The following is a 14,116-nucleotide window of genomic DNA, read 5'->3' as shown; positions in this document are numbered from 1 at the left end:
AAACATGCCATATGATGAAATGATGTAAAGGAGGCCGTGAAAAACACTCCAGAAAGGTTTTCTTTGAAAAAAAAATCATCATGAATTTTGGCGCAAAAAAAACGCCTTACTATACTATGTCGAAAAAAAATGCCATTTTTCAAACATGTTGTAAAAACGTGCCATATGATGAAATAATGTAAAGGAGGCCGTGAAAAACACTCCAGAAAGGTTTTCTTTGAAAAAAAAATCATCATGAATTTTGACGCAAAAAAAAGCCTTACTATACTATGTCGAAAAAAAATGCCATTTTTAAAACATGTTGTAAAAACATGCCATATGATGAAATGATGTAAAGGAGGCCGTGAAAAACACTCCAGAAAGGTTTTCTTTGAAAAAAAAATCATCATGAATTTTGGCGCAAAAAAAACGCCTTACTATAGTATGTCGAAAAAAAATGCCATTTTTCAAACATGTTGTAAAAACATGCCATATGATGAAATGATGTAAAGGAGGCCGTGAAAAACAATCCAGAAAGGTTTTCTTTGAAAAAAAAAATCATCATGAATTTTGGCGCAAAAAAACGCCTTACTATACTATGTAGAAAAAAAATGCCATTTTTCACACATGTTGTAAAAACGTGCCATATGATGAAATGATGTAAAGGAGGCCGTGAAAAACACTCCAGAAAGGTTTTCTTTGAAAAAAAAACCATCATGAATTTTGGCGCAAAAAAAACACCTTACTATACTATGTCGAAAAAAAATGCCATTTTTCAAACATGTTGTAAAAACGTGCCATATGATGAAATGATGTAAAGGAGGCCGTGAAAAACACTCCAGAAAGGTTTTCTTTGAAAAAAAAATCGTCATGAATTTTGCCGCAAAAAAAACGCCTTACTATACTATGTCGACAAAAAATGCCATTTTTCAAACACGTTGTAAAAACATGCCATATGATGAAATAATATCATGGAGGGCATGAAAAACACTCCAGAAAGGTTTTCTTTGAAAAAAAAACACTCAGGAGTGTTTTTCACAGCCTGCTTTACATTATTTCATCATATGGCACGTTTTTACAACATGTTTGAAAAATGGCATTTTTTTTCGACATAGTGTAGTAAGGCCTTTTTTTTGCGCCAAAATTCATGATTTTTTTTTCAAAGAAAACCTTTCTGGAGTGTTTTTCACAGCCTGCTTTACATTATTTCATCATACAGCATGTTTTCACAACATGTTGAAAAATGACATTTTTCAACATCGTATACTATGGCATTTTTTTTTTGCACCAAAATTCATGATGATTCTTTTTTTCAAAGAAAACCTTTCTGGAGTGTTTTTCACGGCCTACTTTACATTATTTCATCATATGGCATGTTTTTACAACATGTTGAAAGATCGCATTTTTTTTCAACTCAGCTGCATGCCTTCGTCCACCAGGCCTCCGTTGACTCGTCCCGCCTGACGTCTCTGGAGCTGAAGCTGGATTGGAAGAGACCAAAGTACAGTCCAATCACGATGCCAGCTGCCTCTCAAAAGGCTCCTTCATCTGCCAGGTGGCGGCACTTCTTCTGAGGGGAAGATTAGCTGGCCCGGCAGAACTTTGGAGATTTGTTCCAGTGGTTGGTGGATGTGTGGGGAGATAGAGAGGGACCTTTGAATTGTTCACAAAGGAAAACAGGGAACCCATTGGTAGTTTTAGTTTAGGGTGCTACTGCGGTGTGTTTTTGGGTTTTAAGAGGTAAACAGGAGGAGTTGTTTTTCGTACTGATTATCTTTTACTTTGTTTATGGTTGGAATGTCCATCAATGTCAACGTTAAGTTCACTTTTAGTTCTGTTTATTTCTTCTTATTTTACTAACACCCATTTGCTTTTAACCCCTTCACATGTTGTGCTGTTGTAAACTTACTCTTTCAAATAAATACTCATCTAACCCTCTGGAAACCAGCGTTTGGATTGTTTTTCTGTCGCTCCTCACCTACGTTTTTTGGGCGACATGCTATATAATAAATTTTTGAGAGCGACATGCTAAACTATGACGTTTTTAGAGCGACATGCTGTACCATGACATTTTTTGAGCGACATGCTATACTATGACGTTGTTAGAGCGATATGCTATACGCTGACATTTTTAGAGCAACATGCTATGCTATGACGTTTTTAGAGCGACATGCTATACTGTGACGTTTCAAGAGCGACATGCTATACGATGACGTTTTTTGGACAACATGCTCTACTATGACGTTTTTTTGGACCAAAGGCTATACTATGACGTTTTTAAAGTGACATGCTATACTGTGACGTTTTATGGACCAAAGGCTATACTATGACGTTTTTAGAGCGACATGCTATACTATGATGTTTTTAGAGCGACATGCTTTGCTATGACGTTTTTAGAGCGATATGCTATACTCTGACGTTTTGAGAGCGACATGCTAAACTATGACATTTTTAGAGCGACATGCTGTACCATGACATTTTTTGAGCGACATGCTATACTATGACGTTGTTAGAGTGATATGCTATACTCTGACATTTTTAGAGCAACATGCTATGCTATGACGTTTTTAGAGCGACATGCTGTACTGTGACGTTTCAAGAGCGACATGCTATACGATGACGTTTTTTGGACAACATGCTCTACTATGACGTTTTTTTGGACCAAAGGCTATACTATGACGTTTTTAAAGTGACATGCTATAGTATGACGTTTTATGGACGAAAGGCTATACTATGACGTTTTTAGAGCGACATGCTATACTATGACGTTTTTAGAGCGACATGCTTTGCTATGACGTTTTTAGAGTGATATGCTATACTCTGACGTTTTTAGAGCGACATGCTATGCTATGACGTTTTTAGAGCGGCATGCTATACTGTGACTTTTCAAGAGTGACATGCTATACTATGATGTTTTAAGAGCGACATGCTATAGTATGGTGTTCTTTGGACAATATGCTAAACTATGACATTTTTTGAGCCACATGCTATACCATGACGTTTTTTGGGCGACATGCTATATTATGAATTTTTTATAGCGACATGCTAAACAATGACGTTTTCAGAGCGACATGCTATATTATGACATTTTTAGAGCGACATGCTATACTATGACGTTTTTAGAGCGACATGCTATACTATGACATTTTTAGAGCGACATGCTATACTATGACGTTTTTAGAGCGATATGCTATACTCTGACGTTTTTAGAGCAACATGCTATGCTATGACGTTTTTAGAGCGACATGCTATACCGTGACGTTTCAAGAGCGACATGCTATACCATGCTATACTATGACAATTTAGAGTGACATGCTATACTATGACGTTTTTTGGGCGACATGCTATACTCTCACGTTTTTAGAGCGACATGCTATACTATGAGGTTTTTAGAGTGACATGCTATACTATGACATTTCAAGAGCGACATGCTATACGATGACGTTTTTTGGACGACATGCTATACTATGACGTTTTTTGGGCGACATGCTATACTATGACATTTTTAGAGCGACATGCTATACTATGACGTTTTTAGAGCGACATGCTTTGCTATGACGCTTTTAGAGTGATATGCTATACTCTGACGTTTTTAGAGCGACATGCTATGCTATGACGCTTTTAGAGCGGCATGCGATACTGTGACTTTTCAAGAGCGACATGCTATAGTATGATGTTTTAAGAGCGACATGCTATAGTATGGTGTTCTTTGGACGATATGCTAAACTATGACATTTTTTGAGCCACATGCTATACCATGACGTTTTTTGGGCGACATGCTATATTATGAAGTTTTTATAGCGACATGCTAAACAATGACGTTTTCAGAGCGACATGCTATACTATGACGTTTTTTGGACCAAAGGCTATACTATGACGTTTTTAGAGCAACATGCTATACTATGACATTTTTAGAGCAACATGCTATACTATGACATTTTTAGAGTGACATGCTATACTATGACATTTTTTGGGCGACATGCTATACTCTCATGTTTTTAGAGCGACATGCTATACTATGACGTTTTTAGAGCGACATGCTATACTATGACGTTTTTAGAGGGACATGCCATACTATGACATTTTTTGGACCAAAGGCTATACTATGACGTTTTTAGAGCGACATGCTATACTATGACGTTTTTAGAGCGACATGCTATACTATGACATTTCAAGAGCGACATGCTATACGATGACGTGTTTTGGACGACATGCTATACTATGACGTTTTTAGAGCGACATGCTATACTATGACGTTTTAAGAGCGACATGCTATACTATGATGTTCTTTGGACGACATGCTATACTGTGATGTTTTTTGGACCAAAGGCTATACTATGGCGTTTTTAGAGCAGCATGCTATACTATGACGTTTTTAGAGCAACATGCTATACTATGACGTTTTTAGAGCAACATGCTATACTATGACATTTTTAGAGTGACATGCTATACTATGACATTTTTTGGGCAACATGCTATATTCTCACGTTTTTAAAGCGACATGCTATACTATGACGTTTTTAGAGGGACATGCTATACTATGACATTTTTTGGACCAAAGGCTATACTATGACGTTTTTAGAGCAACATGCTATACTATGACGTTTTTAGAGCGACATGCTATACTATGACTTTTTTAGAGCGACATGCTATACTATGACGTTTCAAGAGCGATATGCTATACGATGACGTTTTTTGGACGACATGCTGTACAATGACGTTTTTAGAGCGACATGCTATACTTTGACGTTTTTTGAGCCACATGCTACACTATGACATTTTTAGAGTGACATGCTATACTATGACATTTTTTGGGCAACATGCTATACTCTCACGTTTTTAAAGCGACATGCTATACTATGACGTTTTTAGAGGGACATGCTATACTATGACATTTTTTGGACCAAAGGCTATACTATGACGTTTTTAGAGCAACATGCTATACTATGACGTTTTTAGAGCGACATGCTATACTATGACGTTTTTAGAGCGACATGCTATAGTATGACGTTTCAAGAGCGATATGCTATACGATGACGTTTTTTGGACGACATGCTGTACAATGACGTTTTTAGATCGACATGCTATACTATAAGATTTTTAGAGTGACATGCTATGCTATGACGTTTTTAGAGCCACATGCTATACTCTGACGTTTTTTGAGTGACATGCTATACTCTCACGTTTTTAGAGCGACATGCTGTACTATGACGTTTTCAGAGCGACATGCTATACTATGATGTTCTTTGGACGACATGCTATACTATGATGTTTTTTGGACCAAAGGCTATATTATGACGTTTTTAGAGCAGCATGCTATACTATGACGTTTTTAGAGCGACATGCTATACTATGATGTTCTTTGGACGACATGCTATACTATGATGTTTTTTGGACCAAAGGCTATACTATGACGTTTTTAGAGCAGCATGCTATACTATGACGTTTTTAGAGCGACATGCTATACTATGATGGTTTTAGAGCGACATGCTATACAATGAGGTTTTCAGATCAACATGCTATAGTATGACGTTTTTTGAGCGACATGCTATAGGATGACGTTTTTAGAGCGACATGCTATACTATGAGGTTTTCAGATCGACATTCTATACTATGACGTTTTTAGAGCGACATGCTATACTATGACGTTTTCAAATCGACATGCTATAGTATTACATTTTTAGAGCGACATGCTATGCTATGACATTTTCAGAGCGACATGCTATACTGTGACGTTTTTTGGACGACATGCTATACTATGACAATTTTAGAGTGACATGCTATACTATGACGTTTTTCGGCGACGTGCTATACTGTGACATTTTTTGAGCGACATGCTATACTATGATGTTTTAAGAGCGACATGCTATACTATGATGTTCGTTGGACAACATGCTAAACTATGACGTTTTTTGAGCCACATGCTATACCATGACGTTTTTTGGGCGACATGCTATATTATGAAGTTTTTAGAGCGACATGCTATACAATGACGTTTCTAGAGCGACATGCTATACGTTGACGTTTTTTGAACGACATGCTAAACAATGACGTTTGTTGAGGGACATGCTATACTATGACATTTTTAGAGCGACATGTTACACTATGACGTTTTTTGAGCCACATGCTATACAATGACGTTTTTTGAGCCACATGCTATACTATGACATTTTTTGGGCGACATGCTATACTATGACGTTCTTTGGGCGACATGCTATACTGTGACATTTTTTGGACCAAAGGATATACTGTTTTCAGAGTGACATGCTATACCATGATGTTTTTTGGACGACATGCTATACTATGAGGTTTTTAGAGGGACACGCTGTATTATGACGTTTTTAGAGGGACATGCTATACTATGACGTTTGTTGGGCGACACTCTATACTATAGACCTTTTAAATTGATATATTACTGACGGTGTTTTTTGCTTTAGTTTTTTTTTGTTTTTTAGCAACATGTAAGAATTTGAACCGTTTTAAAAATTACTATACTTTTACTTGTGCAACGAAATATTATTCTATGGCATTTTTTAGACAACATATACTCTGATGTTTTCTTGAAAAACATACTATTTTGACAATATACTGCACTATGGCATTTTTTGAACCACATATCATACATGACAATTTTAGGCAACATCCTATCCTTTTGCACTTTTTGAACCACATAATAATCAGTTGGGTTTTTTTGCCGACATCCTATACTATGAACTACAGGCCATACTATGTTATTCTTGAAAAGTATACTCTACTTTGACATTTTCTGAACTACATCCTATACTATGGCGTTATACACAGAGTGCATTGGTTACATGTTGATTTATATTCTAGATTTTTTTCAGTTTTGTTTTTTGACGGGATTACCACAGACCTGACCGTGAACACCGTTGACACCCACCCAAGGGAGACGCTGCCTAAGATCTCAAGGCTGCTTGGTCGTGGTCTTTCTGGTCCTGCTCCAGAACGCCTTCATCAACTACATCTTCTTTTGAAGAGGCCCTCAGATGCTGTAATCTCTGACCTTAAGAAGGAATTGCTACTTTCACTCTGTAACGAGACGGCGGTTATTTTAAAGACCCAGCTCCTGGCGGCTTTGAGTGAAAGTTTAACACCCATCAAAACGGAACTACAGACAGTTAAATCTGAGCTGTCAGTCAGTATTTCAAACATCAAGTCCGATCCGGCTGCCCTAAAGCACACTGTGGGTGAAACGGAAACTTCACTCTCCACATCACTGACGACGTCGTCACACTCCAAAGCAGAGCGCTTGTCTGCTGAACTTTTAAAAGTGGACTATAAATGTGAAGAATGTGAGCAGCAGCAGACTGTGAGCAGCGGAACAGATGTGATCAGAAAGAAGTCATTTTCTTTTTTCTTTTCTTTCTGGTTGACTTGATGCTGTCAGATGCAGATGTTGGAGCTGATTCTGATCTTTCAGGATAAAAAGCTGCTTTTCCTTCACAGACTTTTCAGGAAATTATTCTCTCAGGTTTTCTCTGCTATTTATATTTTTATTATCTGTAATTATTTCATTATTTCTTTATTATAAAAATAAAATTTGAGGCATAAAGACTCATTTAGTTATTTTAATCCTGAAATCTTTGATGTAGCAGAACTAAACTTCCATTTTCCTTCTTGTACTTCTGATACTAAACATATCTTCAACACGGATCATCTGCTTTTAATGAATCAGCAGCAACATCACAACAACAAATGAGACAATTTTCAACAAATTAATGAAACTGATGTCATTTAAAACTATCAGAGTCTGTTTTAGTGTCAAATTAAAGCTGATTACTGACAACTAGAACATGCTTGATGCTACGTTAGCTTTAATCAGGCTACGACTGAGCAGCTAGCTCGGTTAGCATCACTAACATTAAAGCTAATATTTACTATGCTAACTTTCTTCTCTGGTCAACACACACTGAAACAAACTCCACCAACATCTGGAGTTCATGGCACACGTTATATCTGACACTAAAGCTGCATATAAAGTGCATTAAAAGCGGCACCGATACGAAAATAAACACTAACTTACCGAACTATTGGAGTCCTTTCAGTGTCTGCTGGTAGAATCAGCCGAAGGTAGAAAACTGGTTAAAACAAGCCAACGGGCAGGAAAACTGTCTGTGGATAATGTTGTGCTGCTCCACCGATAAATAAACCAACAGTTATTATATCAGAATTAATCCAAACGAGGAGAACAGAGTCTCTGCTGCCTCCTCCATAGGACCTGTCAATCATTCCAGACCGGACTGTCAATCAAGTAGTCCCGCCTCCTGGCTTCGCAAAAATTTAACGCTCTATAAAAAAAATCAATATTGATTTATTTTAACATCGGCCACCTGATCTCTCATTTTGACCATGAAAACTCACGAAAAAAAAATTTATGTACAGTCTATGCACCGTACTCTGTTTGGTTCTCCACTTGCTGATGACCACTTCCGGTCTCAGAAAATGAACGGACTTTTTTTCGTTTCTGTCTCTTACTGATTTTACTTTCTTGTTATTCTAAATATAAAACGAAAATCAAAGCATATTGAAGTTGTTGGAGTTATTTCCGCACTTTCCGATGTTGACCGTAGAGCGACTGCAAATTTAGAAGTACTCTGCAGCTTTTCTGGTACCAGGGCGCAACAGGAGCACACACAGGGACCAGGGCGTTTGGCATACCGAGGGAAATTCTGGAACACTACGTTCTTTGTGGATTACCAGCCTGTCAAATTGCTGCGATGTCAAGGGCTTTTCCTTTAGGACCTACTCGGCGCGGCACGGCTCGGCTCGTCTTTGTTTAGCCACGATTCCACAAGCATCTACTCGGCACGGTACGACTCGGCTCGTCTCATCTTTGTTTGCGAGCGTTTCCATACAGACCACTGCCTGGTACCAGGCACTATTTTCAGCACCTTCTCGGCTGAGGTTCCCAGCGAGCTGAGATGAGCCGATAATGTGACGTCTACATAGTGCAGGCCACTGATTGGACAGGGCGTGACGACACACACAGCAACTCCAGCACGAAAACAAAACCCTGCATTAAAAAACAACTGTAAACAGCGACGGTGTGCATTGCTCTTCACGGAACTCTCTGTTCTTCATAATTTTAATATGACAGCCAGACCTGTATCGTGGGCGAATGAAGAGGTCGAGACTTTTCTGTCAGACCAAAGTGGCGGACCAAAGAATACAGAGGGAGCTGGACGGAGAAAGTTTATCAGGAGGTCTCTGAGCGGATGGCCGCTCACATATACAGTAGACTTTATATAAAGAGGACAGAAGCAGTGTAGGGAGAAGCTGAAAAAGCTCAAAAGTGACTATCGGTCCACCAAGGACCACAGCGGCCGGCGTGGGTCAACCAGGAGATGTTGGAAGAGGTTTAATGGACGCTATTTAATGGCACCGCACCGCCAGCAACAGGAGGGAGACTCAGCTGCTGCATTATTGGAGACGTTCGAGGACGGTGAGTGTTTTGTGACTTCAAGAAACTTATACATCATTTATCCCATTGGTGGCAAGCTTCTTTTAAGCAAACAAGTATATTTAGAAAGTAACGTCGTTGTCTCCTGTAGCAGACAATAAGCTAGCTAGTTAGCCATCGGCGCTAGCTAGTTAGCCATCAGCGCTAACTCCATGCTCTGCTTGTATTTCGTGCTGCCGTTTCTAACGTTTGGCTCTCAGAAGCTAATACTTCAGTCAGCATGTCGTGTTTTTCGTGTACTTAGAGTGAGTGTTTATTTCTGTTCAAGAGTCCCTTTCCTCATGCGAAGCCTACTCCACCTCCGTCGCGGAGCCCTCAGCTCCCCTGTCTTCTCTCCACCACCAGCAGCAGCGGCTCCTCTCCAGCACCAGCTTCGACACCAGTACCGGCTCGGACACCGACCCTGTCAACATTAACCTCCAGCACGTCACAGCAACTTCTTATCACTGGTAAGACACGGTAAACGGAGAGCATGGTTGATTTTTGCATTATTATTACTACAGGTGTAAATGCCTGCAAGCGTGATCAGAACAGCGAGACCAACGACCAAGAATTCAGGCAAGTGTAAATGCAAACTGTGCAGCAGCCAGCTCAGGAACACCTGATGAAAGCTACATGTAGCTCCAGTGACACATAAACAGAACACATGCAGCTGCATTTTTTTCCATTGACTTAACAAGTAAGTCACTCTAATTAATTTACGTTCTGGTGCGGTGTAGTATTGCAACCATTCTTCTTATAGTCACTAGGTAACTGTGAAACTGAATAACTGGATGAAAGTATACATAGAAATAAGAAAACACAGCTGTTCTTAGCAACTCCAAAATGTGCACAGGATGAAAGGAAGTTCACACCATGTTGTTTTTATTTCTGGTGAAGGAGGTACTGCTTGTGCTTTGGTTAAAGCGAAGAGTGCCAGAAGTTTATTAAAGTATCAAAGACATGATCATGATTGAAAATGGATGGACGGATGGCTAAACACATCACCACATCATAGCTGTGGAGTCCTTCTAGCTCCTGGGGACTACAATGTCTCAGGACCTGCAGTGGGAGACGAACATCCACTCCATCCTGAAAAAGGCTCAGCAGAGGATGTATTTCCTACGACAGCTGAGGAGACATGGCCTGCCGCAGGAGCTGTTGATCCAGTTCTACACTGCAGTCATCCGATCTGTCCTGTGCACCTCTGGATCAGCTACACAGCAGGACAGAAACAGACTACAGCCCATAGTACGGACTGCAGAAAACATCATCAGAGACCCCACTCACCCTGGACATAAACTGTTTCCCCCCTCCCCTCTGGCAGGCGCTACAGATCCCTGTACACAGAAACCTCCAGACACAAAAACAGGTTCTTCCCCACTGCCATCACTGTAATAAACAGCTGACCCATTCCTACCCACCTGTACAATAGTCGGTATTCCAATGGACATGTACAGCATTTTTTTCACCATGAACAGCATTCTCTGCTTTTTGCACTACTGTGTTTATAGCAATTACCATTTTGCTAATGTGTTCATATATTCCAGTCTAGCTGTACATTTCTGTTTATATTGTGTTCTGCTTTACTATTTCTTTTTCCTCCCTGTTCCTCTTTCTATTGTCTCTTTATTTTTTATTATTCTCTTCCATATTCCTAGGATGACACCAACAGCCGAAACCAAATTCCGTGTATACTGTGTACTTACTTGGCCATTAAAGCTGACTCTGATCACTTTTCTGTCTTTGGTCTAGGCAAGGGGAAAATAGGCCACAGAAAATTGGACCTTCCAAGCGTACTTGTGGAGATGCAGGCTGAGGAGGAGCGGAGTCATGCCCAGCATGATGAGAACATCTGGTTGCTCCTCAGCGAGGCAAGAGAGAATGAAGTGGCCTTGCAGCGGGAGGAGATGGCCCAGAATGCTGCCTTCAACCAGTCATTCCTGGGTGTGCTGGGGCAGCTGGGGCAGGTAGTGGGCAGCCAGCGAGTGTAAGCGAGTCCACCTCCCATAGACTTGAGATTTACAAGTGCTGGTCATATAATTAGAATATCATGAAAAAGCTCGTCTTTTGGACAACTGTCAGGTCAGCAGTCTTCCTCATGATTGTGCAGCCTACAGAACTAGACTGGGAGACCATATAAAGGCCTTTGCAGGTGTTTTGAGTTAATTAGCTGATTAAAGGTGTCTTCAATATTGAACCTTTCCACAATATTCTAATTTACTGAGATACCAAATTTTGGATTTTTGTTAGTATTCAGGTATAATCATCAAAGTTAAGAGAAATAAACATTTGAAATATATCAGTCTCTGTGTAATGAATGAGTATAATATGAGTTTCACTTTTTGAATGGAATTACTGAAATAAACTTTTTCATGATATTCTAATTATATGACCAGCACCTGTATTTGTATGTAGTTTTACTTTTAGCCCTCCTCTGTAGGACAGGCCCACCACAGTTTGTACTTTGCACATCGTAAATAGTTTTGATTTTGCTGCTGACTAATAAACTATTTTGTGACTTATGTGATTGCATCATCACTTTTCATTTTGTCTGTTAAGACTCTGGAAGGAAACGAGTCAACAGTCTGAACCAAACAATTCTGTATTCCCTAATAATGTATTTGTGTTTAATGGGATTTAACATGTTTTAACACAGACTACTTTATGGTTCATAATTCCGTTGACGGAATTTCACCAAAGCAATACTGATTTATCAAACTCGAATATTCTTAAAACAACTGTTTCAATGTTTTGGCGTTTAATTTCTCATTTAATCTTGCTAACCTTCACAAATAAACAATAGCATAGACACATCTGCAAAAGGTACAAAAGTTTATTGTCAGAATTGCATTCAAGAAAACTAATAGCGGTCCGGGGACCGAAAAACCGAAGTATAACTTAATTTTTGCATGACACGTCCTGCATCAGTGCATCTTGTACATCTCTGCCCTCCTCCTCTACACTTTGTGCCACTGCAGGCTCATGTGCTGCTGCTTCAGGTAAATCCCATGAAGTCTCATCAGAGAGCATCTGAAACACATACACAGCACACATATTTTAATACCTAACAGCGATAAACTGCAGCCATTACAGGGTCGTTCACAGGACTGATGCACGATAGCTAGCGAACTAGCATTAGCTTACCCTCACATGTCGTCTAGTTCATATCCTCTTGTCTTCAGCTTGATACTGCTGCATCGCCTCCCAAACTCTCCTGTGTGTCTCCTGAGTGTTTCGACTCGCCGCTCTCAGCTTTCTCCGACTCTTCTATTACTTTGAATCTGACAGAAAGCCACAGACCGAGCAGCAGGTGTACCATCACCTCCATGTCCATTGTTGTGTTGCGTTTGTGTCGCACACAAATGACGGTAAGGGACTTCCGGGCCGCCGTGCTATGACGACTCCACCCACGATGAGGTGGTACTCAATGTAATGGAAAAACAACTAAACCGAGACGAGCCGTGGCGAGCCGAGTAGGTGCTAAAGGAAATTTTGTCTTGCACCGCGCTGTATCAACATTTGGGCAAGAGGACCGAGTCTTTAGCGGTTGCCAATAAAGTTTTGTTTAATAGAGTATCCAAACCAACGTAGAGGTGAATAGCACCACCCAAGTGTATCGGAATGTGTTCACAAGCTCTGCATCAATCCGTTATCTGGAATCGATTTGCCTTGACTTGATGTGCAGGGTAACCAATCAGGTGTTAGGATCCGCCCACCGACTTTGACGGGCGAGGTTGACAGATAAAATAAATTCATGACCCACTGCAACACAAGGACCATGAAATAATTAATTAAATAGTGAAATAATAATATATGTTTTTTACTTAAAATGAATTGGTATTTTAATGAATTAATGATATATTTAATAACACATTTATGTATTTAATTCCAATTTTAATGACATATTTGATTTCAATTTTAATTAATGACATATTTAATTGATTATTTAATGATGTATTTATTTCACAACACATTTAAGTATTTAATTCCAATTTTAATTAATTAATGACATGTTTGATTTCAATTTTAATTAATGACATATTTAATTAATTATTTAATGATGTATTTATTTATTTAATTTTGGCACTTTTAGTCCTCCATAGTCCATCATTCATGCCCCTGTTTTAAATAATGATTTTCCGTCTGTCTATCTGTCCGTCTGTCTCTTCGTCTGCCATACCGGATTTGTTTACTGCTCCTGCGCTCACTCAGAAAAGTCCCTACTTACTATCCTCTTGACAAAAATAGCCTGTATCTGTCTGGCAAGAAGGGGGACAGGTAAGGGAAAAAAGGAGAAGAGATGAAATGATATCAGAAAAATGAGAAGGGAGAAAAGGGTGGGAGATGAGAGGGCAACATGAGTAGAAAGAAGATGAAGACGGTGCGTGTATACTGAGGCTTCTGTCGCTGCTAATTACCTTGCATGCCTCATTAAGTACAAGCTTCTTCACAGAAGTGAGAGGGTTGCTGGGACTGGTGGTGGGACTTCAGCATGTGAATCAGGAGTGCAAACTGTTCTCACTTCTGCTCTTGCTTGAGTCATGAGCAAGACATAGCAGCCTCCTTGACACGGCGTCATTCTCCGGGTCACGGCCATTCAGCCTGCGCATAGCCCATCTCCTCCATCTGCACACTTTGTTTAAGAAGGAAGTCCAGTCCATTAAGCACATCCTG

At 39.6% G+C, this 14,116-nt stretch overlaps 1 long non-coding RNA gene across 1 annotated transcript; it reads right to left on the bottom strand.

The window, feature by feature from the left end:
• Positions 1–12,255: 12,255 nt before the first annotated feature.
• Positions 12,256–13,170, bottom strand: LOC129349210 (uncharacterized). Its single transcript, XR_008602123.1, has 2 exons — positions 12,587–13,170; positions 12,256–12,472 (listed from the first exon to the last, which is right to left on the bottom strand). It is a non-coding gene; the product is annotated as an uncharacterized LOC129349210 (long non-coding RNA).
• Positions 13,171–14,116: the final 946 nt, after the last annotated feature.

The sequence above is a fragment of the Amphiprion ocellaris genome, chromosome 7 (genome assembly GCF_022539595.1).
Source record: "Amphiprion ocellaris isolate individual 3 ecotype Okinawa chromosome 7, ASM2253959v1, whole genome shotgun sequence".
Lineage (NCBI taxonomy): Eukaryota > Metazoa > Chordata > Actinopteri > Pomacentridae > Amphiprion > Amphiprion ocellaris.
The sequence above is the reverse complement of the archived record's forward strand: the minus strand, read 5'-3'. Positions and strand labels throughout refer to the sequence as shown.